The 24,985-nt window shown below is 44.5% G+C and overlaps 1 pseudogene; it reads left to right on the top strand.

Annotated features, from left to right (window-relative positions):
* Window positions 1-23,151, top strand: part of LOC138638731 (cytochrome P450 2C5-like) — a 125,039-nt pseudogene extending 101,888 nt beyond the window's left edge.
* The last annotated feature ends 1,834 nt before the right edge of the window (window positions 23,152-24,985 follow it).

The following is a 24,985-nucleotide window of genomic DNA, read 5'->3' as shown; positions in this document are numbered from 1 at the left end:
TCATGCTTCCGATCTTGTTCGTGCCTTTCATGCGGCTCATCCTGGTCGGCCTGGGGGCTCTGGTGAGGGTTCGGTGACCCCTCCTCAAGGGGGGGGTACTGTTGTGAATTCTGTGGCTGAATTCACTCCTGTGGTCACAAGTGGTACTGCAGCTTCTGAGCTTCCTCCCTCAGGTGTTCTGGTGAGCTCGTTAACTGCTTCATTACTTCAATCCTTGGCAATGTTAATCATGGACAGCACACAGAAGGCAAATAGATACCATCCATGTGCTGCCAATTAGTGATGAGCGAATATTACTCGTTGCCCGGGTTTTCCCGAGTACGCTCGGGTGGTCTCCGAGTATTTGTGACTGCTCGGAGATTTAGTTTTCCTTGCCGCAGCAGCACGATTTGCGGCTACTAGCCAGCTTGATTACATGTGGGGGTTCCCTAGCAACCAGGCAACCCCCACATGTACTCAGGCTGGTGTTGTGAATTCTGTGGCTGAATTCACTCCTGTGGTCACAAGTGGTACTGCAGCTTCTGAGCTTCCTCCCTCAGGTGTTCTGGTGAGCTCGTTAACTGCTTCATTACTTAACTCCGCCTGATGCTGCTATCCTTGCTCCTTGTCAATGTTTCAGTGTTGGATCTGAGCTTCTCCTGATTGTTCCTGTGACCTGCTGCTCTGTATAGCTAAGTGCTTTTTGCTTTTTTGTTGCTTTTTTTCTGTCCAGCTTGTCTTTTGTTTTGCTGGAAGCTCTGAGACGCAAAGGGTGTAACGCCGTGCCGTTAGTTCGGCACGGTGGGTTTTTTTTGCCCCCTTTGCGTGGTTTTGCTTTAGGGTTTTTTGTAGACTGCAAAGTTCGCTTTACTGTCCTCGCTCTGTCCTAGAATATCGGGCCCCACTTTGCTGAATCTATTTCATCCCTACGTTTTGTCTTTTCATCTTACTCACAGTCATTATATGTGGGGGGCTGCCTTTTCCTTTGGGGAATTTCTCTGGGGCAAGTCAGGCCTATTTTTCTATCTTCAGGCTAGCTAGTTTCTTAGGCTGTGCCGAGTTGCCTAGGTAGTTGTTAGGCGCAATCCACAGCCGCTTTTAGTTGTGTTTAGGATAGGATCAGGTGTGCAGTCTACAGAGTTTCCACGTCTCAGAGCTCGTTCTTGTATTTTTGGCTATTTGTCAGATCACTGTGTGCGCTCTGATCGCTAAGCACACTGTGTTTCTGGATTGCCTTCATAACACCTGTCATTAGCAAACATAACACTGGACTACTGGCGGCGAATTTTTAATTTGCGTCTTTCCCACGCCCGCCGTCTGGTAGAGTGTTCCTTCGGCATTCTCACTGCAAAATGGTGGGTACTTCAGTCCGCAATTCAACTGAGTGAAGGCAATGTCAATGGCGTGATAAAAGCATGTGGTGTTCTTCACAACTTTACAAGATACCATGATTTCCCATCTGCTGATGATGAAGTTGATTATGCAAATACTGTCTTGTCTACTACACGTGTTCTTCCTTCACGTCGTCAGCCCTCAGGCCTAACAGTTCGTGATGTCTTAACAAATTATTTTGTGTCACCAGAGGGATCGACTGTCTGACAAGACAATGCTGTTTTGCTTTAATCTTTAGTTATATTCTAACTTAATAAATAGCCTAATGTTCCTGTTTGAATTGTGTAGTATGTTTGTCCTTACAAAATACTTATTTTGTTAAGTAGTCACATCATGTATGAAGTCATAACAATACATAACACTCATATTTGTTAAACTGTTTTTAGTGCTCAAAGCATATATCTAGTAGCCAACAACATATTCACATCATATGTAATTGTAGGCATACAGTTAGGGCCAGAAATATTTGGACAGTGACACAAGTTTTGTTATTTTAGCTGTTTACAAAAACATGTTCAGAAATACAATTATATATATAATATGGGCTGAAAGTGCACACTCCCAGCTGCAATATGATAGTTTCCACATCCAAATCGGAGAAAGGGTTTAGGAATCATAGCTCTGTAATGCATAGCGTCCTCTTTTTCAAGGGACCAAAAGTAATTGGACAATGGACTCTAAGGGCTGCAATTAACTCTGAAGGCGTCTCCCTCGTTAACCTGTAATCAATGAAGTAGTTAAAAGGTCAGGGGTGGATTCCAGGTGTGTGGTTTTGCATTTGGAAGCTGTTGCTGTGAGCAGACAACATGCGGTCAAAGGAACTCTCAATTGAGGTGAAGCAGAACATCCTGAGGCTGAAAAAAAAGAAAAAATCCATCAGAGAGATAGCAGACATGCTTGGAGTAGCAAAATCAACAATTGGGTACATTCTGAGAAAAAAGGAATTGACTGGTGAGCTTGGGAACTCAAAAATGCCTGGGCGTCCACGGATGACAACAGTGGTGGATGATCGCCGCATACTTAATTTGGTGAAGAAGAACCCGTTCACAACATCAACTGAAGTCCAGAACACTCTCAGTGAAGTAGGTGTATCTGTCTCTAAGTCAACAGTAAAGAGAAGACTCCATGACAGTAAATACAAAGGGTTCACATCTAGATGCAAACCATTCATCAATACCAAAAATAGACAGACCAGAGTAAAATTTGCAGAAAAACAACTCAAGAAGCCAGCTCAGTTCTGGAAAAGTATTCTATGGACAGATGAGACAAAGATCAACCTGTACCAGAATGATGGGAAGAAAAAAGTTTGGAGAAGAAAGGGAACGGCACATGATCCAAGGCACACCACATCCTCTGTAAAACATGGTGGAGGCAACGTGATGGCATGGGCATGCATGGCTTTCAATGGCACTGGGTCACTTGTGTTTATTGATGACTAGTGATACCATCCGATACTTGAAAGTATCGGTATCGGATAGTATCGGCCGATACCCGAAAAATATCGGATATCGCCGATACCTATATCCGATACCAATACAAGTCAATGGGACATCAAGTATCGGAAGGTATTCTCATGGTTCCCAGGGTCTGAAGGAGAGGAAACTCTCCTTTAGGCCCTGGGATCCATAGAAATGTGTAAAATAAAGAATTAAAATAAAAAATATTGATATGCTCACCTCTCCGGCGGCCCCTGGACATCACGCTGCTAACCGGGAGGCTTCTTTGTTTAAAATGCGCGCCTTTAGGACCTGCGAATGACGTTCCGGCTTCTGATTGGTCGCGTGCCGCCCATGTGACCGGCATGCGACCAATCAGAAGCCGCAACGTCATTCTCATTCACTGAACTCCTAATTCTAGGAATTGAGGACCTGCGAATGACGTCACGGCTTCTGATTGGTCGCGTGGCGGTCACATGGGCGGCACGCGACCAATCAGAAGCCGGGACGTCATTCGCAGGTCCTAAAGGCGCGCATTTTAAACAAAGAAGCCTCCCGGTTAGCAGCGTGATGTCCAGGGGCCGCCGGAGAGGTGAGCATATCAATGTTTTTTATTTTAATTCTTTATTTTACACATTTCTATTGACCCGATACCGATACCCGATATCACAAAAATATCGGATCTCGGTATCGGAATTCCGATACCGCAAGTATCGGCCGATACCCGATACTTGCGGTATCGGAATGCTCAACACTATTGATGACATAAGAGCAGACAAGAGTAGCCGGATGAATTCTGAAGTGTACCGGGATATACTTTCAGCCCAGATTCAGCCAAATGCTGCAAAGTTGATTGGACGGCGCTTCATAGTACAGATGGACAATGACCCCAAGCATACAGCCAAAGCTACCCAGGAGTTCATGAGTGCCAAAAAGTGGCACATTCTGCAATGGCCAAGTCAATCTCCAGATCTAAACCCAATTGAGCATGCATTTCACTTGCTCAAATCCAGACTTAAGACGGAAAGACCCACAAACAAGCAAGACCTGAAGGCTGCGGCTGTAAAGGCCTGGCAAAGCATTAAGAAGGAGGAAACCCAGCGTTTGGTGATGTCCATGGGTTCCAGACTTAAGGCAGTGATTGCCTCCAAAGGATTTGCAACAAAATATTGAAAATAAAAATAATTTTTGTTTGGGTTATGTTTATTTGTCCAATTACGTTTGACCTCCTAAAATGTGGAGTGTTTGTAACATAGTAACATAGTAACATAGTTAGTAAGGCCGAAAAAAGACATTTGTCCATCCAGTTCAGCCTATATTCCATCATAATAAATCCCCAGATCTACGTCCTTCTACAGAACCTAATAATTGTATGATACAATATTGTTCTGCTCCAGGAAGACATCCAGGCCTCTCTTGAACCCCTCGACTGAGTTCGCCATCACCACCTCCTCAGGCAAGCAATTCCAGATTCTCACTGCCCTAACAGTAAAGAATCCTCTTCTATGTTGGTGGAAAAACCTTCTCTCCTCCAGACGCAAAGAATGCCCCCTTGTGCCCGTCACCTTCCTTGGTATAAACAGATCCTCAGCGAGATATTTGTATTGTCCCCTTATATACTTATACATGGTTATTAGATCGCCCCTCAGTCGTCTTTTTTCTAGACTAAATAATCCTAATTTCGCTAATCTATCTGGGTATTGTAGTTCTCCCATCCCCTTTATTAATTTTGTTGCCCTCCTTTGTACTCTCTCTAGTTCCATTATATCCTTCCTGAGCACCGGTGCCCAAAACTGGACACAGTACTACATGTGTGGTGTAACTAGGGATTTGTACAGAGGCAGTATAATGCTCTCATCATGTGTATCCAGACCTCTTTTAATGCACCCCATGATCCTGTTTGCCTTGGCAGCTGCTGCCTGGCACTGGCTGCTCCAGGTAAGTTTATCATTAACTAGGATCCCCAAGTCCTTCTCCCTGTCAGATTTACCCAGTGGTTTCCCATTCAGTGTGTAATGGTGATATTGATTCCTTCTTCCCATGTGTATAACCTTACATTTATCATTGTTAAACCTCATCTGCCACCTTTCAGCCCAAGTTTCCAACTTATCCAGATCCATCTGTAGCAGAATACTATCTTCTCTTGTATTAACTGCTTTACATAGTTTTGTATCATCTGCAAATATCGATATTTTACTGTGTAAACCTTCTAAACCTTTCTCATGTAATTTATCTCATATCCCAGGCTGTGTTTGACAACCCATTGTATAACTCATATTTCTGCCAGTTTATTGTGTAATGCCTCATTTCCCTTTGATATTGTCATATAAAAGACCGCCCTATCAATTCATTAAACAGAGACTGTGATAGTGACTGCAGCCTCTGCCTCCTGCTTTGATGATGCTTTGTTTTAGTAAGTATCCCAGCATGCACTGAGGATATTCAAGTGAATTGTGATCAGAGAGGAAATAGAGGAAAATATACTATAACAGTTATAGTGTAGTTAGGGAGCGGTAGGTAATTTTTAAAGCAAGTATATTAGAAAATGGCTTAGATTATAGCATCAAATAGATAAGGAGTTGGGAGCAAAATGATATTGCCTTTGGATCACCCCTTTAGAATATTGCTCTAAATGAGGGAAAATTAACTTAAATCCACCCTGAAGCTGCCTGCTTTTAGTTGATGGAGCATGTATGGAGCAGTTAGTCACTGATCATCCATTAATGTTATTGAAGTATTTACTCCTTCTCCTAGTGGTAGAGATTGGAATGGCACTATATTACCGAAAGTGAGTCTCTGTATCTTCCATTTAGGCTTCATTTGATAGTACCCCCATCAGCCATTGCCTGTGACTGGAGGTTACCTTTTTTCTCCGGTCAGAGCTCTGGCTCCCAGATGAACCGCAGCGTTCTGACGGGAAGTAATAATCTTACCACCGATCAGAGCAGCTGATGTTTTTCGCACTGCTATGCAGATGACAGCGAGAGAAACACCCGATGTTCGGGGTGCTGAACCCAAACAGTTTCACCCACTTCCTGGAGAAGTATGTGTTTGGAGTCTGTGCCCGAACAATAGGTGCTCAGGACGGACCCTGAACTTTACTATTCAAGTTCCCCCATCTCTAGTTGTGAGGTTCCGGTTACAAAATTAATAAACACCTTATAGTATTATTTCACTGTCTGTAAACTCCAGTCACTGATCACTAAACTCTAAGTGGTAGGTGTAATCAATCTCCGGACATTCGATTGACAGCTCACTCTGAATATACAGGATGCAAGATACATGCTGTCAATCAGAGTGTAGAAGAATGAAACTACTCACAGTAAAGTAAGCAAATGTCCCAATGACTGAAAGTGAGCAGGCTCCTTAGGACATAAGTTAATTTTCTCCCGGTAGCTGTGCGTTCTGTAAGCTGGTCAGGCAACTTTAAAATGATATTAACAATATAGAGTGGGGAACAAAAGTATTTAGTCAGCGACCAATTGTGCAAGTTCTCCCACTTAAAGGGGCATTCTGTAATGCTGTAGATAAGCCCCCGATGTTACCTGAAAAAGGAGAAAAAGACGTTATATTATACTCACCTAGGGGCGGTCCCGCTGCTGGTCAGGTCGGATGGGTGTCTCTCGTCCGCTCCGGCGCCTCCCATCTTCATTACAAGACGTCCTCTTCTGATCTTCAGCCACGGCTCCGGCGCAGGCGTACTTTGCTCTGCCCTCTTGAGGGCAGAGGATAGTATTGCAGTGCGCAGGTGCTGGAAAGGTCAGAGGCCCGGCGCCTGCGCACTGCAGTACTTTGTCTGCCCTCAACAGGACAGAGCAAAGTACGCCTGCAACGGAGCCGTGGCTGAAGATCAGAAGAGGACGTCTTGTAATGAAGATGGGAGGCGCCGCAGCGGACCAGAGACGCCCATCCGACCTGACCAGCAGCGGGACCGCCCCTGGGTGAGTACAATATAACGTCTTTTTCTCCTTTTTCAGGTAACATCGGGGGTTTATCTACAGCATTACAGAATGCTGTAGATAAGCCCCTGATGCCGGTGGGCTTACCTCACCCGCGATTTTCGGGGTGACAGGTTCCCTTTAAAAAGATGAGAGAAGCCTGTGATTGACATCACAGGTAGACCACAACTATGAGAGTCACAATGAGAACACAAATCCAGAAAATCACCTAGTCAGATTTGGCAAGATTTATTTTGCAAAATATGGTGGAAAATAAGTATTTTGTTACCAAAAAACATGCATGATTTTTGGCTCTCACAGACCTGTAACTTCTTCTTTAAGAGGCTCCACTGTCCTCCACTCATTGCCTGTAGTAATGGCACATGTTTGAACTTGTTATCAGTATAAAAGAAGCCTGTCTACAACCTCAAACAGTCACACTCCAAACTCCACTATGGTGAAAACCAAAGAGCTGTATAAGGACACCAGAAACAAAATTGTAGCCCTGCACCAGGCTGGGAAGACTGAATCTGCAATAGGCAAGCAGCTTGGCGTGATGAAATAAACTGTGGGAGCAATAATAAGAAAATGGAAGACATACAAAACAACTGATAATCTCCCTCGATCTGGGGCTCCACGCAAGATCTCACCCTGTGGGGTCAAAATGATCACAAGAATGGTGAACAAAATTCCAGAAACACAGGGGGGACCTACTGAATGACCTTCATAGAGCTGGGACCACCGTAACAAAGGCTACCATCAGTAACACACTACGCCACCAGGGACTCAGACCCTGCAGTGCCAGACGTGTCCCCCTGCTTAAGCCAGTACATGTCTGGGCCCGTCTGAAGTTTGCTAGAGGGCATTTGGATTATCCAGAAGAGTATTGAGAGAATGTCATATGGTCTAATGAAACCAAAGTAGAACTGTTTAGTAGAAACAAACCCCGTCATGTTTGTAGGTGACAGAATGCTGAGTTGCATCCAAAGAACACCAAACCTACTGTAAAGCATGGGGGTGGCAACATCATGCTTTGGGGCTGTTTATCTGCAAAGTGACCAGGACGACTGATCCATGTAAATGAAAGAATGAATGGGGCCATGTATCATGAGATTTTGAGTGCAAACCTCCTTCCATCAGCAAGGGTATTGAAGATGAAACGTGGATTGGTCTTTCAGCATGATAACTATCCCAAGCACACCACCAGGGCAACGAAGGAGTGGATTCGTAAGAAGCTTATTAAGGTCCTGGCGTTGCCTTGCCAGTCTCCAGATCTCAACCTCATAGAAAACCTTTGGAGGGAGTTGAAAGTCTGTGTTGCCCAGCGACAAACCCAAAACATTACTGCTGTAGAGGAGATCTGCATGGAGGAATGGGCCAACATATTACCAACAGTGTGTGCCAACCTTATGAATACTTACAGAAAAAGTTTGACCACTGCCATTGCCAACAAAGGATACAGTGCCTTGCGAAAGTAAATAATAAAGATACCAAATGTAAATTTTTGGTGAAGAATCAACAACAAGTGGAACACAATTGTGAAGTTGAACGAAATTTATTGGTTATTTTAATTTTTTGTGGAAATTAAAAAAATTGAAAAATGGGGCGTGAAATATTATTCGGCCCCTTTACTTTCAGTGCAGCAAACTCACTCCAGAAATTCACTGTGGATCTCTGAATAATCCAACGTTGTCCTAAATGCCTAATGATGATAAATATAATCCACCTGTGTGTAATCAAGTCTCCGTATAAATGCACCTGCTCTGTGATAGTCTCAGGGTTCTGTGTGAAGCACAGGGAGCATCATGAAGACCAAGGAACACAACAGGCAGGTCCGTGATATTGTTGTGGAGATGTTTAAATCCGGATTTGGATACAAAATGATTTCCAAAACTTTAAACATCCCAAGGAGCACTGTGCAAGTGATCATATTGAAATGGAAGGAGTAGCATACCACTGTAAATCTACCAAGACCTGGCCGTCCCTCTAAACTTTCATCTCAAACAAGGTGAAGACTGATCAGAGATGCAGCCAAGAGGCCCATGATCACTCTGGATGAACTGCAGAGATCTACAGCTGAGGTGGAACAGTCTTGTCGATAGCACAACAATCAGTCGTACACTGCACAAATCTGGCCTTTATGGAAGAGTGGCAAGAAGAAAGCCATTTATCAAAGATATCCATAAAAAGTGTTGTTTAAAGTTTGCAACAAGCCACCTGGGAGACACACTAAACATGTGGAAGAAGGTGCTCTGGTCAGAGGAAACCGAAATCGAACTTTTTGGCAACAAAGCCAAACAATATGTTTGGTGTAAAGACAACACAGCTGATCACCCTGAACACATCATCCCCACTGTCAAACATGGTGGTGGCAGCATCATGGTTTGGGCCTGCTTTTCTTCAGCAAGGACAGGGAAGATGGTTAAAATTGATGGGAAGATGGATGGAGCCAAATACAGGACCATTCTTAAAGAAAACCTGTTGGAATCTGCAAAAGACCTGAGACTGGGAAAGAGATTTGTCTTCCAACAAGACAATGATCCCAAGCATAAAGCAAAATCTTCAATGGAATAGTTCACAAATAAAAGTATCCAGGTGTTAGAATGGCCAAGTCAGAGTTCAGACCTCAATCCAATCGAGTATCTGTGGAAAGAGCTGAAAACTGCTGTTCACAAACGATCTCCATCAAACCTCACTGAGCTCGAGCTGTTTGCCAAGGAAGAACGGGCGAGAATTTCAGTCTCTCGATGTACAAAACTGATAGAGACAAACCCCAGGTGACTTGCAGCTGTAAGCGCAGCAAAAGGTGGCGCAACAAAGTATTAAGTTAAAGGGGCCGAATAATATTGCACGCCCCCCTCTGTTTTTGAATTTCCACAAAAATTTTAAATAACCAATACATTTTATTAAACTTCACAACTGTGTTCCACTTGTTGTTGATTCTTCACAAAAAATTTACATTCGGTACCTTTTATGTTTGAAGCATGTTATGTGGGAAAAGGTTGAAAAGTTCCAGGGGGCCGAATACTTTTGTAAGGCACTTGCTAGGCATACTTATTTTCAAATATAATTTGCAAAATAAATCTTGCCAAATCAGGTAAGGTGATTTTCTGGGTTTATTTTCTCATTTTAATGTTCATAGTTGTGGTCTACCTATGAAGTCAATTACAGGTCTCGCTCATCTTTTTAAGTGGGAGAACTTGCACAATTGGTCGTTGACTAAATACATTTTTCCCCACTGTATTTGCAGGTAAATAACATTTTTGTACTTAATATACTCCCCTTTAATGTGTATGTGATTTGCTTTGTTTTTAGGAAAAACCAAATCCTGAATTATACTTTACTAATGAAAACCTAACCGTGCTGGTTACGGATCTCTTCGCTGCCGGTATGGAGACGACATCAATTACCTTGAGATGGGGCCTTCTATTGATGATGAAATATCCAGAAATCCAAAGTGAGAAATCTTTTTGTTGTATTCTACCATTGTAAACTGTATATATGCTACATTACACATTGCTTTATCTACTATTTTAGGGGGGCAGTCTTTCAGAAGCCATATCCCTTCTAAATTAATGCTTGTATGGATGATGAGCTGTTAGTGTCTTAAAGTTGCCCCATTAGTTCTTACTGCAGTTTTGCACTGTTATTCATGTGATTTGTATAAGGCTTGCACAATTCTTGTAATGCTGTTGAACCATGAACTATTATATTGCACTGTTTTATGGCATTAGTCCCATATATTCCATAAACCACCCAGTCTATGCGGTGGGTCTGTTGCCTCAATGATATCACCATTGCTTGTGTTTGGAAAAAATAGAATTAATATGTGCCCAAAGAGCAATTATTCCAAGAAGATCATTATGGTAATATCACAGGTTACTATTAGTGATGAGCGAGTATGATCGTTTCTCGGGTTTCTCTGAGCATGCTCGGGTAGTCTCCGAGTATTTTGGCATGCTCGTAGATTAGTTTATGTCGACATAGCAGCATGATTTGCGGCTGCTAGACAGCTTGAATACATGTAGTGATTGCCTGTTTTTTACGCAATCCTCACATATATTCAAGCTGTCGAGCAGCCGCAAATCATGCAGCTACGCCGACATAAACTAAATCTCCAAGCAAGTTGAAATGCTTGGAGAACACCGACGCATGCTCGGAGAAATCCGAGTAACGAGCATACTCGCTCATCACTAGTTACTACCCTACAAGCTGGAAGAAAAATAAAGGAGTCATTTGTAACAAGGACAAGTTTTCCAACCATTGTGAGATCTAAAAGTTTTCTTGACCATTAAATTGTAGAATGCAATGATTTTATCAAGGTAAACCAAGACCAAGAAGCTAGATTCAAAACTAGTGACACAACTTTTTCCCATTTTCTTTTTATCAACATATGAGATTATGTATTTGTGCTGTAAATAGAGAAGGTCCAACGAGAGATTGAGAAAGTAATTGGGTTGTCCGAACCCAAAGTGAGTCATCGTAAAGACATGCCGTATACTGATGCCGTCATCCATGAGATTCAACGTTTCGGAAACATTGTTCCTAACAACCTGCCCCATGCTACCACTCAAGATGTTAACTTCAGGGGATTTTTCTTGCCCAAAGTAAGTAAGAAGTAAATATTAAAATGCATTCAAAAGATTGAATCAGGCAATATCACCTATAGCATAGCCCTGTGTAATGACTTTAGCTACTCTAGTCCTTGGCTTTTCCTAGAACATATGCAGGACGTTATAGATATAGGCCCAAATTCATGAAGATCAGCGCTGTTCATGCCGGTGTTAATCCGATGGTGTGCTTCACCACTAATCGTACTCCAGTCGGTAGTAAAAATAGTAAAGGATCAGCACTGATAGCATATCATAGTTAGGTGCTTTTTCAGTTCTGGTGGTCAGGAGTGTAGTGAGATAATTCAAGATGATAGTGGTGATGTGATATAGTTGGGTATGCAGCACAAAAGCATTGGTCAAGTGGACAGCCAGTTAATTTAGGATCCAATATCATTATATGATGAGTCATTGAGGCACAATAAGGTGTGATTAAGCCATAAGGTAACCCACCCATGTTTTATTGAAGGGTCTTATGTAAATACTGCTTAAAAGGGTTTTCCCAAAGATTGTAGATCACCGATCTGCAGGATAGGCAATAGCCAGACATGCACAATACTGTTCCATTCAAAATTTATGGATTTCACAGACACAGGAAGGAGAAGCGGGAGACTGTGGACACTTATTTTAGTGGCTGGAAAGCCTTGATGTCCTCAGCCATAGCATTCCTTCATGAATTCTGTCACTTTGACAAGAATAAAAATACTCAATCTAGTGCTGATGGAAACTCCAAGTGTCAATGTGAACATAAGCTTAATGATTAATCTAACAAATTATTATACACTGTAAATATCACTTATTCAAATGTTAAACCTTTCAGGGGACACATGTGATGCCTCTGTTGACCTCCGTACTTTATGACAAGGATCATTTCATAAAAGCTGAGGAGTTTTACCCAGAACACTTTCTGGATTCCAGAGGAAATTTTGTACGGAAAGAAGCGTTTATGCCTTTTTCAGCTGGTGAGTTATTCTCTCAGATGTCTTCTCCTAAAGTGTAATATTACAGATGGGATAACTAATATACCATCAGAGAGTAGTAAAATATTATGTGAACTTGAAAATTACAATGGTGTGAGTAACAGCTTTGATAGCAACTAGTTCACTAAAATTTTTGATGCATAACTTGAAGCTATGTGGCCCCAATACAAAATCTCTAAGTGGCCCCCAACTGTCACGTGTCTTTAATATTATTGATCTTCTCCCATTGGCCACATAGAACTTTTTGGTCAATCAAAGCTCTAGGGCCTTGATACAACCTCAAAATCTCCACCCACTATAGATAGTTAATCCTTAAATGCATGGACTTTTCGTGGCGGGGCTGCGAGTCCAAGCTAGAATCAACTGAGGTAGACACAGTTATATTTCTGAGAATAAGATGGGTAAATCTGTGTCAAGTACCTTTTGAAGCATGTATGTGAGGAGCTATTAAACATTGGGACTATGAAACTATTCACATTTCCCAATAAATTAATATTTGATTTTTATCCTTTACACATATTTTATTGCTATAGGTAAGAGAAGTTGCGCTGGAGAAAACTTGGCCAAAATGGAGCTGTTTATGTTCTTTACAAGACTGCTGCAGAACTTCACCATCAAGGCTCCTCCTGGGGCTACACTAGACCTGACTCCTGCAGTTGGGTTTACAGCTACACCATTGGCCCATGAGATATGTGCTATACCTCGTGTGTAAGCTAAGAGTGTCTATTAAACTGAAAAACCTGTAACAATTGCCTAGATAGAGTTTTGGAAAAACATGATTTAAAAATGTTAAGGATTGTTACAATGAAAAAGATCCCACCATATCATCAAGCGTATTTTTTTTCGTCTAATTATTCACAACCTCATGTATTGGGCTTACGTGTATAATTCCTAGAACACTTAAACATACTACTTCTAATTGGTCTATTGGAATAAATTATTTCTAAGGAGTGTTTGAGGTGATTTTACCTGAATCCAGAATAAAAATATTTTATAGAGGGATAATGTTTTCAAATCAGTCTACCAACTCAATATTGTACTTATCAACGTCAACTACATTACCAATCTCAACATCAATATCTTTCAAAAAATTTTCTTCTATCCCAATGTCCTCCAATCAAATATATTCTAAGACAACATTTTTTAAGGCAATAATCTCCATTCCAACATAGATGAAATTGATATTCTCTAAGCCAATGTCTTCTAAGTTAGTGTTTCTATCATAGACTACAATATCTTCAGAAGTAAATGTAAGTGTACGAAAGTTATATCCTCATGATTCTTTAAGCAGTGGTCCAAAGTAATACAACAATAAAAAATTGTTTTTCAACTTACATGTTGCAATTTCATAGAAGAAACAGAATAAACAGCAGGTGCAGCACACAAGGCACCCCTAATTAATACTTGTTTGGCAATGATGACAGCCTCCAAACATTTCTTGTAGCCATCTGTCAGCTTCTTTTACTTCTCTGGTGGTATTTTCTCCCACTCTTCCTTTGCAGTTTTTTTAAGCTTTTGAATGCTTGCTGGGTTTTTTTTCTTAATGGCAGATTTCAGCTCACCCCAAAGATTTTCAATGGGATTAAGGCCAGGATTCATTGCTTGCCATTTCAAAACAGTCATTTTTTTTTCTTTTTCAACCACTCCTGTGTACTTTTGGATGTGTGCTGTTAGGGCTAGCGGAACGCACCAAATAATAAGACAGATAGTGTATGGTGCGTTCGCAGCCCGGGGTCCACCGTGCAGAGATGGAACCTGCTGCTAAGTAATGACGGACTATATGGCGGTACTCATAAGTATACACACGTGGGTTAAACTTCACCCAGCGTGAAAGAAGTGATCCTGTTGCGTCACAGGATCGCGGTACCGCACATAGAAGGCGAGCAAGTAGTCAGCGAACTCAACCCCAACTAGGATTGAAGTCCGATTAGACCCTTGCTGGCACAACACCACAACTGGGTGTGTAAGGAAGCAGAATAACAATATTAGGGCACAAGAGTGCATGCGGTGCCGCACAGATGAACGCCACTAACCACCCAGGCTTGGGTAAGGAAAGCATAGAGGAAGTGCACGGCGCCGTACTGGCGGTCACAGCAACTGGACGCTGTAACGTGTGATTAGTGCTGTAGGATAAGTCGGGCGCTAGATAGCAACCATACACCTTCCGCGAACAGACATTCAATAGGGAAGGGGTATCCAAGGACGACTTGCACTCACAACAAACACACGTAAGCAAATGTACACTAGCGCATGGCCGTGCGGTCATGCGCAGTTTATATAGTTGCAGCACAGGAAGTGGCCACAGAAACTTTGCCCTTCCAAGACCTGTCAAGACAACCAATGGAATGTGCTGCAGAGCCTGAGCACATGACCCTCGATCTCCAACGGGAGATCTTGCCCTGGGCATGCTCAGTGTGTGCAGACAAGGACTTAGTCCCAGAGAAGTCCGCTCGCTGCTGACCAGCACTGGCTTTAATGGCAGAACCTGAAGAAGCAGCAGTAACTCTCTGTACAGAGTGAGACTGAGCAAGACGCTGGGACCGACGTCCCTGCTGAGCAGACTCCACTGCGGCTGGATAAGAATGGGAGACCGCAGCGGAGATGGCTCGAGATTCCCCCTGTGCAGAAGCTGGAACTCGAGACCTAACATTACCCCCCCTCCTAGGGCCCCCCTCCTTGGGCCTCGCTACGCTCGAAGGCAGCAATGAGCTGTTGGGCCCGAATGTTTTCAGCAGGCTCCCATGACCTGTCCTCTGGGCCATAACCCTTCCAATCCACCAGATAGAACTTTTTGCCGCGTACCACCTTGCACCCCAAAATAGCGTTCACCTCGTAATCATCCGTAGACGAACCCGATGTCCCGGTAGATGACTCGGAAAACCGGGACATGTATACGGGTTTCAAGAGGGACACATGAAAGGTGTCGGTGATACCCAAGCGTGGAGGAAGAGCCAAACGGTAGACCACAGGATTAACCTGTTCGAGAACCTTGAAGGGACCCAAGTAGCGAGGAGCAAACTTAGTGGACTCAACTCGCAGCCTGATGTTACGGGCGGAGAGCCACACCAAGTCGCCAGGAGCAAAGGTCGGAGCGGGGCGCCGATGAACATCGTCGGAGGACCTCATTCTCTCCTTGGAGGCCCGAATTGCATCCTGCGTGCGGTCCCAAATGTCCCGTGCCTCCACAGCCCAGTCTGCCACCCTGGAGTCAGCAGAAGACACAGGCATGGGCACAGGAACACGCGGATGCTGGCCGTAATTTAGGAGGAATGGAGTCTGACCGGTGGAGTCGGCTACGGCATTAAGTGCAAACTCTGCCCACGGTAGCAAGGATGCCCAGTCATCCTGCCTGGCAGAAACAAAATGTCGTAAATATGTGACCAAGGTCTGGTTGGCCCTCTCTACCAACCCATTCGGGATGATATGCCGAAGAGAGATTCAACTCAATACTGAGTAGACGACAAAGCTCTCTCCAGAATCGAGACGCAAACTGGGGACCCCGGTCACTAACAATTTTGTCTGGCATACCGTGTAGGCGAAAGATATGCTTGACGAACAAGACAGCCAACGCCCGTGCAGAAGGTAGCCGTGGAAGAGGCAACAAGTGCACCATTTTGGAAAAATGGTCGGTGATCACCCAGATAATGGTGCAGTTATGAGACTTGGATAAGCCCACCACAAAGTCCATCCCGACCATCTCCCAGGGCCTGTCCGCCACCGGCAGAGGAAAAAGCAAACCAGCTGGCCGTTGCCGAGGAGTCTTGTTCTTGGCGCAAGAGACACACGCCTGAACATACTCTGCGACATCACGAGCCATATGCGGCCACCAGTACGTCCTCGCCAGTAACTCAGATGTCCTTTTGGTACCAAAATGTCCACCCACCCTGGACAAGTGTGCCCAAGAGAGAACCTCCGGTCGCAAAATGGATGGAACAAAAGTCTTGCCCGGGGGCACAGACTCTAGCGAAACCGGGGCCACAGTTCTCAAGCTCTCGGTGGGGACAATAAGCCGAGGCTCCTCCTCCTCCTCCGCAGATGACAACGGAGCGAGAGAGAGCGTCGGCCCGAATGTTCTTCTCCCCAGAAAGAAAATGGAGGGTGAAATGAAACCGGGAGAAGAATAAGGACCATCTGGCCTGGCGAGAATTCAACCGCTGGGCTGTCTGCAGGTACACCAAATTTTTATGGTCTGTGAAGACTTGGAAGGGAAAACGTGCTCCCTCCAAGAGATGTCTCCACTCCGAGAAAGCCAACTTCATGGCTAGCAACTTCCTGTCCCCGATGGAATAATTCCTCTCTGCTGGTGAGAAGGTCTTGGAGAAAAAGAAGCAAGGATGCTTCCGACCTTGAGCATCCTTTTGGAAGAGGACTGCTCCAGCACCAACAGAAGAGGCATCCACCTCCATGATAAATGGCTTATTAACATCGGGGCGATGTAGGATGGGAGCGCTAGCGAAGTGTGACTTTATAGAGTTAAAGGCCTTGGAGACCTCCTCAGACCACAATTTGGGATTCGCCCCCTTCTTGGTGAGGGCAACCAAGGGAGCTACCAAAGTTGAGAAGTGCGGAATGAACTGGCGATAATAATTAATGAACCCCATAAAGCGCTGCACCGCTTTAAGAGAATGGGGTTCCTGCCAGTCCATCACAGCCTGTAGTTTGGCAGGATCCATAGCCAATCCCTGGGCAGAGATGATGTAGCCTAGGAAAGGTAGGGACTCCTGCTCAAACATACACTTCTCCAACTTGGCATAGAGGGAGCTTGCCCGTAGGAGGTCGAAGACTTTGCAAACATCTCTCCGGTGGGAGTCAATATCTGGAGAGTAGATGAGAATATCATCCAGATAGACTACGACCGAGGTGGAAAGCATATCCCGGAAGATATTGTTCACAAAGTCTTGGAAAACGGCTGAGGCATTACAGAGCCCGAAGGGCATCACCAGATATTCATAGTGCCCATCCATGGTGTTAAAAGCCGTCTTCCATTCGTCCCCCTCACGGATGCGAATCAGGTTGTAAGCACCCCGCAGATCTAGTTTAGTAAATACCCTTGCTCCCCGAAGCCTATCGAAGAGCTCAGATATCAAGGACAAAGGATACTTATTTTTAACGGTGATAGCGTTAAGACCCCTGTAGTCTATGCATGGACGCAATTCCCCATTCTTCTTCTGCACAAAGAAAAACCCTGCCCCAGCAGGTGACACTGACTTCCTAATGAATCCTCTTGCCAGATTTTCCTGGATGTACTGTGACATTGCCTCCGTCTCCGGGAGAGATAGCGGATAGACTCGACCCCGGGGAGGCTCAGCACCAGGCAAGAGATCAATAGGACAGTCATAGGGGCGATGGGGCGGAAGGATCTCCGCCGCCTTTTTGGAGAACACGTCTGCATAAGACCAATACTGCTTGGGGAGAGAGGAAAGATCTGCGGGTACCTCTGTAGTAGCAACCTGAACGCACTCCCTCTGACACCTACCCCCACAAGATTCACCCCATCCCAGGAATCTGCCAGAGGACCACTCGATATGAGGAGAGTGGTACCGTAGCCAAGGTATTCCCAACAGGACCTCATCAATTCCCTCTGGAATGATGAGCAGAGATATAATCTCCTGATGAGATGGCGACATGGACAGAGTAAAAGGGATGGTCTGGTGTGTTATCTGTGAGGGCAGTGCCGACCCATTCACCACTCGTACCATTACTGGTTGAGCTAGCATAACCAGGGGTATTGCGTGACGTTGGGCGAGGGCAGAAGACATAAAATTGCCCTCCGCCCCAGAATCCACGCAGAGCTCTACCGAGTGGGAGAATGAGCCTATAGTAATTGTCCCCTTAAAGGACAATTTAGAGGCAAACGTCGCCGTGTCTAGTGTACCTCCACCTACTACCACTAGACGCTGACGTTTCCTCGACCGCTGAGAACATCTGGTGGCTAGATGTCCTGACTGCTGGCAAACATGACAGACCTTGAGTGCACAAGCGGTCCGAGACTTAGATCCCGCTTGTGACACTTCCCTGGCCTCATGTGACTCATGAACCAGGACCGGAGATTCCAGAGGTTTGGTGAAGGTAGGAGCCAGCCAAAACCTCTGCCTACACTGGGCTCGCTCTAACCTCCGCTCGTTAAAACGGAGGTCAATTCGAGTGGAGACAGTTATTAACTCCTCCAGTGTGGTAGGAATCTCCCTAGTGGCCAGAGTGTCCTTAACGTGGTCAGCCAGGCCCCTCCAAAATATGGGGATAAGAGCTTTATCCGACCAATCCAGCTCAGAAGCTAAAGTGCGGAATTGGACGGCAAAATGACTGACCAAGGACTCACCCTGAGTTAATGCCAGCAGTTGGAGCGCAGTATCATGGGTGACTTGAGGTCCTAAAAAGACCTGTTTCAGAGTGCTCAGAAACAGTGGAGCACTCTGAACCACATGATCACCACGCTCCCACAGCGGCGTAGCCCATTCCAACGCCCTGTCCGACAAGAGAGACACTATAAATCCCACCTTAGCCCGCTCTGTGGGAAAACGTGCAGCCAGGAGCTCGAGGTGAAAAGAGCACTGACTCACAAATCCCCTACAAAACTTGCTATCACCAGAAAATTTTTCTGGCAGCGGGAGGCGAGAAAATGTCGGAGCAGGGGTGGCAATGGACAGGGTTGCTGCAGCCACGCTAGCAGCCTGTACAGCAACTGCGGTGACATCCACAGCTGAGGTTGCGCTCTCAAGAGCCGCCAACCTACCCTCCAGCTGCTGGATATACCGCAAGGATTGCTGTTTGTCCATCATTACTAGCCAGACCCTGGTGCTAGTGTAATGTTAGGGCTAGCGGAACGCACCAAATAATAAGACAGATAGTGTATGGTGCGTTTGTAGCCCGGGGTCCACCGTGCAGAGATGGAACCTGCTGCTAAGTAATGACGGACTATATGGCGGTACTCATAAGTATACACACGTGGGTTAAACTTCACCCAGCGTGAAGGAAGCGATCCTGTTGCGTCACAGGATCGCGGTACCGCACATAGAAGGCGAGCAAGTAGTCAGCGAACTCAACCCCAACTAGGATTGAAGTCCGATTAGACCCTTGCTGGCACAACACCACAACTGGGTGTGTAAGGAAGCAGAATAACAATATTAGGGCACAAGAGTGCATGCGGTGCCGCACTGACGAACGCCACTAACCACCCAGGCTTGGGTAAGGAAAGCACAGAGGAAGTGCACGGCGCCGTACTGGCGGTCACAGCAACTGGACGCTGTAACGTGTGATTAGTGCTGTAGGATAAGTCGGGCGCTAGATAGCAACCATACACCTTCCGCGAACAGACATTCAATAGGGAAGGGGTATCCAAGGACGACTTGCACTCACAACAAACACACGTAAGCAAATGTACACTAGCGCATGGCCGTGCGGTCATGCGCAGTTTATATAGTTGCAGCACAGGAAGTGGCCACAGAAACTTTGCCCTTCCAAGACCTGCCAAGAGGACCAATGGAATGTGCTGCAGAGCCTGAGCACATGACCCTCGATCTCCAACGGGAGATCTTGCCCTGGGCATGCTCAGTGTGTGCAGACAAGGACTTAGTCCCAGAGAAGTCCGCTCGCTGCTGACCAGCACTGGCTTTAATGGCAGAAGCTGAAGAAGCAGCAGTAACTCTCTGTACAGAGTGAGACTGAGCAAGATGCTGGGACCGACGTCCCTGCTGAGCAGACTCCACTGCGGCTGGATAAGAATGGGAGACCGCAGCGGAGATGGCTCGAGATTCCCCCTGTGCAGAAGCGGGAACTCGAGACCTAACATGTGCTTTGGGTAATTATCTTATTGGAGGACTCATGATCTTCGACAAAGAAGTTTTCTTCCACTGGGTAGGACATTTTGCTCCAAAATCTCTTGATAATCCTGATTTCATGATTCCTGTGATAAGGTCAGGGCCTCTAGTACCAGAGGCAGCAAAGAAATCCCACAGCATTATGGATCCCCCACCATGCTTAATTGTTGGAAGGATGTTCTTTTCCCTATAAGATTAATTGTGTAGTCTGTAAACGAACTGTTGCTTTGCAATACCAAAAAACTCTACTTTTGTTTTATCTGTTCACAGAACATTTTCCCAGAAGGATTGTGGTTTGAAAAGGCACTCTGTGGTAAATATTAGTCATTCATTTTTAAGTCTTTTCTTCAGCAATGGTTTCTTCCTTGGCCTTCACCCTTAAAGCTCTGCTTGGCTGATGTGCGGTGTATGGTACTTGTTGAAACCATGATCCCTGACTGCTCCAGAGTGGCCTTCAGGTCTATGGATGTTTGAGGCTGTGTCTTTTTTCACCATTCACACCAACTTTCGAAGACATCTCTTGTAATTTTCCTCTATCCAACATGTCCAGGGAGGTTCTTGATGGTTCCATGCTTGGTAAACTTCCCAGTAACATTTTGCACTGTTATAACTGGGATATCAAGGTCTTTGGAGATGGCTTATACCCTATGGAAGTCTTGTGTTTGCTAATAATAGCAGTACTTATGTCCTCCTCAGACGGCTAATTTACTTGCTCCATTGTGACAAAGGAACATGGCCTACCATGTGGCTTTTTTAAAGGGAACTTGTCACCCCAAAATTGAAGGTGAGCTAAGCCCACCAGCATCTGGGGCTTATCTACAGCATTCTGTAATGTTTTAGATAAGCTCCCAATGTATCCTTAAAGATGAGAAAAATAGGTTAGATTATACTCACCCAGGGGCTGTCCCGGTCCCGTTCTGGTCCGATGGGTGTAACGGTCCGGTCTGGGGCCTCCCATCATCTTATGATGATGTCCTATTCTTGTACTCACGCTGCGGCTCAGTCGCAGGCGTACTTTGTCTGCCCTGTTGAGGGCAGAGCAAAGTACTGCAGTGCGCAGGCGACAGGCCTCTCTGACCTTTCCCGGGAGCCTGCGCACTGCAATACTTTGCTCTGCCCTCAACAGGGCAGACAAAGTACGCCTGCGCCGGAGCCACAGCGTGAATACAAGAAGAGGACGTCATGAAGAAGATGGGAAGCCCTGGACCGGACAGCGACACCCATCGGACCAGAACAGGACCGGGACCGCCCCTGGGTGAGTAGAATCTAACCTCTCTTTCTCAACTTTCAGGATACATTGGGGGCTTATCTACAACATTACAGAATGCTGTAGATAAGCCCCAGATGCTGCTGGGCATAGCTCACCTTCAATTTTGGGGTGACAGGTTCCATTTAATCACTGAAGTCATCATTCATTGGCTAATTCATGTCACATGGGCACCGTCAATTAATCACAGGTGATTCTAGTTTGTGATTTACACAGACGAGTCAAAATTTGCTCCATACTAATTTAATGTAATAGTTGCCAATAACAGTGTCCCAGCAAGCTTTAGGTTTTTCTATTTTTCATTCCCATTGTATTTTGTTTTAAAATATTGTTTATAATTTGCTCTTTTGTATTTAATATAATTGCTCTATACAGAAAACCTGTTTCACTTGATTCATTTGAAGCGATGGCCGGGGGACCACCAAGGTGCAGGAAGAATACTGTACACAAGATGAGGTGCAAACAACAAAGGGTAGATTTATTGGAAGGGAAAGAATGAAGTGGATGGGGAAGATGCAAACAGGGGTATACAATGGCAAAAGACAATTTTCAAGAGTTATAAACTTTATCTTTTCCGTAAAATAGCACGGTGCTCCAACTATTACAGACTCAAAATATGGCTAACAAGCAAATGTAAACAATAAACAAGTGATGATGCTACTCTACGTATAACCTCCCTGGCCTTTAATAAGCAGGCCACATGGCTCCTGTATACTGACTATTGAAGCCTACACTAGGCCCTAACATGTGCACAAAACAGGAACAAACTCACGGTGATGTTGGAGAATCAGATCCAGTCCCAAGGGGCCCCCAGCAGTCTAATACGGTGGTGCACACTGCTTTCTGTAAGCTCTGTGAAATGTGGTCTTCTCCTTGCTTCTGGATCCCTGGGATGCTCCTGGAAACTGTAAATCCTTTTCTCTGTATCTTCGTGGCTCTCTTGCAGCTATATCAGGACACAGTTCTTCTCTCTTTCAGCTACCAGCACAAAAAGTCCTCTCTGCAGCAGCCTCAGCTCACACACGCTGCTCCAGCTCCACACCTGCACTCTGCACAGACTAGTTCATTACCCTGACTATTGCTGGGGAGAAGCAGAACATTCCATCACGCCAGACAAGGGGGTGCAGCCTCTTAAAGTGACAGCGTGTTCCTTACTGTCCACAACAGCACCACCCTCTTACACATTTTTTCCAGAAGATATTCCACATTATTTACGTAAACTTCATGGGTGCCAATAACAATGACCAGGACTGCAACATCTGCCATGGCAAAGAACTTCTTCTCAACGCCCTCTAAGCCAATGTCCTCCAAGTTCAGCATTTCTAAAAGCAATCTTGGAAGATCAATTTAATGGTTTAATGGTGATTATACTAAAAAGACCTAATTCAAAATTAAAACGATGCTTAATATTAATATGCTACTAAGCTTAGAATGGACAACTTTTGTTACAACAGAATCAAATATCTGCTGACTTGAATGTGTGAAAAGAAAATGTTGCCCAGTTTCATCACTTTCCAACTTGTGTTCAAGAGGACATTTGGAAACTATTTTGGAAATCATTTGAAAAATGTCTATGTTCCATAAGAAAAAAAATTACAACAACATGCAAATCTTTTAGTTGGTTATGGAAATAATGCAAATTGATTATTATTTTTAAAATAACAATAGTTTATTTGTATTAATTAACAAAATGGAAAGTCAATGCATAAAAGAGAAATCTAAATCAAATTAATGTTTGGTGTGATTAGTATTACGCTTTGCCTTCAAAACAACAATTCTTCTAGGTACAATTGCACGAAATTAAGAATTTGTAGGATTATAATCAGTTTGACATTGTGTAGGATGCTTAAAACTGGGAGAGGAAAAGACAAAATCTGCTTCAAAGGCAAGGTTGTAAAAGACACTTTTGTGCCACAGGTTATACACCACTACAAGACTGAGTGAGATTTGTAAGCTGATTGGGGTTTCAAGATGTGCTCTTTTGATGAAGCGTCAATAAATGGCCAACATTGACAATCGTGGAAACAGTAGATAGCCAAGGGAAAGTAAATGCAGTAGATGAAAGACATATTGTGGAGACATGGGGGGTCGGCGGGCACCCCAGTCCACTATTGAAAAACTGCATTGACCAGGGATCATCCCACCAAAGGCCGTTCTCCTTTCTCAATGGGAATAATGCTACTCAAAGAACACAGGGTGAGGGTAAAACAGTGTGGCTATACTATATTGAACCACAAAACAGGCAGATAACATGTAGAACAGTCCCAGCATAGTACCCAAGATGGTGCACATTACAGAGTCTCCCCCTTCCGCTGACTCGCTGGGATAATGGCAGCTGTTACTTCAGGTCTTCCAGGGCCAATTACCCTACCTGTGGCAGAGCACAAAGAGAGGAGGTAGCAACAAGCGTAGGAAGCTGTCAGTCCATTCAGGTACAAGGGCCAGTTGACCAGAAGCTCACAAACTGGCTTCATCTTCCAGGGCTGACTAACTCACCTGTGGAACGCAAAGAGAGAGGAGGTAATGACAAGCTTAGGAAGATGACAGTCCATTCAAGTACAAGGCCAGTTGACCTGAGGGTCACAACCTGGTTTCTCCAAACATCTTGATGGAGTCAGGCAACTGGCTGATTACAATCCTGGCTTTCTCCAACTGTATCCATAAGTGCAAGGTGACTGGATGGTCCCAACTTGGTTTCTCCAAATGTATCCATAGGTTCCAGGTGATCGGATGGTCCCAGACAGGGTTTCACAAATGTACCATGGTTCAGCAATAGTCAATGGAGCAGAACTGTTTCTTTCCAGCTGGGGTCAAAGTCCCCTAAGCTGGCATCCTGTAGAATAATAAATCTGATGAAGCGATGATATCTTGGCTACAGTCCTGTAGAGACTCTCTGGATGGCTGTATGTCTTGGCTGAATCTCCATCTCTTTTACTCTTACAGAGGTGTATCATCTGTTTTTATATTTAACAAGTGTCCTTTATTCAGTATTTACAAGTAATGATGGTAATACCAGTTCACATTGTTTGATTATTTAACCTATTTGAATATTTCCTCCTTTGCTTTGAATGCCAAAAAACTGGCTGGCATGGACAATGTATGATTAGCATATCAGCAAGCCTCACTAGTCATCAGTAATAAGAGCACAATATGTTACGTCAAATGTAAACTTACAAGTCAATATTGCAGGCTTATGCAAGCAAAAGTCTGTTTTCTTGACCAACCTGAAAGAAACACATACATTCAAAAGTCAACATATAGGTAATAGTCTATTCTTCCTGGCTTGCTAAAAAAATAGACATACGGTTAATTAAGGTACAGTGCTTTGTCTACACACATATCATGCTTACTTCTCTTTGAAATAGGAAGATGACCAGCAGTGCCTTCATTTCATAACAGACAGTAACCAGTGGGACTCAGCCACATACATCTCCCATTCAGTGAATTATGTCCAAACATTATCTTCATATAAGGATTGTAGCAATTATATGTTATCCTTGATGAAAACAGACAGTGTAATTTAGGACTCCTTTAAGTTTCAGCTCTGGATAGAGTGTCAGAGGGAG

The sequence above is a fragment of the Ranitomeya imitator genome, chromosome 5 (assembly GCF_032444005.1).
Source record: "Ranitomeya imitator isolate aRanImi1 chromosome 5, aRanImi1.pri, whole genome shotgun sequence".
NCBI lineage: Eukaryota > Metazoa > Chordata > Amphibia > Anura > Dendrobatidae > Ranitomeya > Ranitomeya imitator.
The sequence above is the reverse complement of the archived record's forward strand: the minus strand, read 5'-3'. Positions and strand labels throughout refer to the sequence as shown.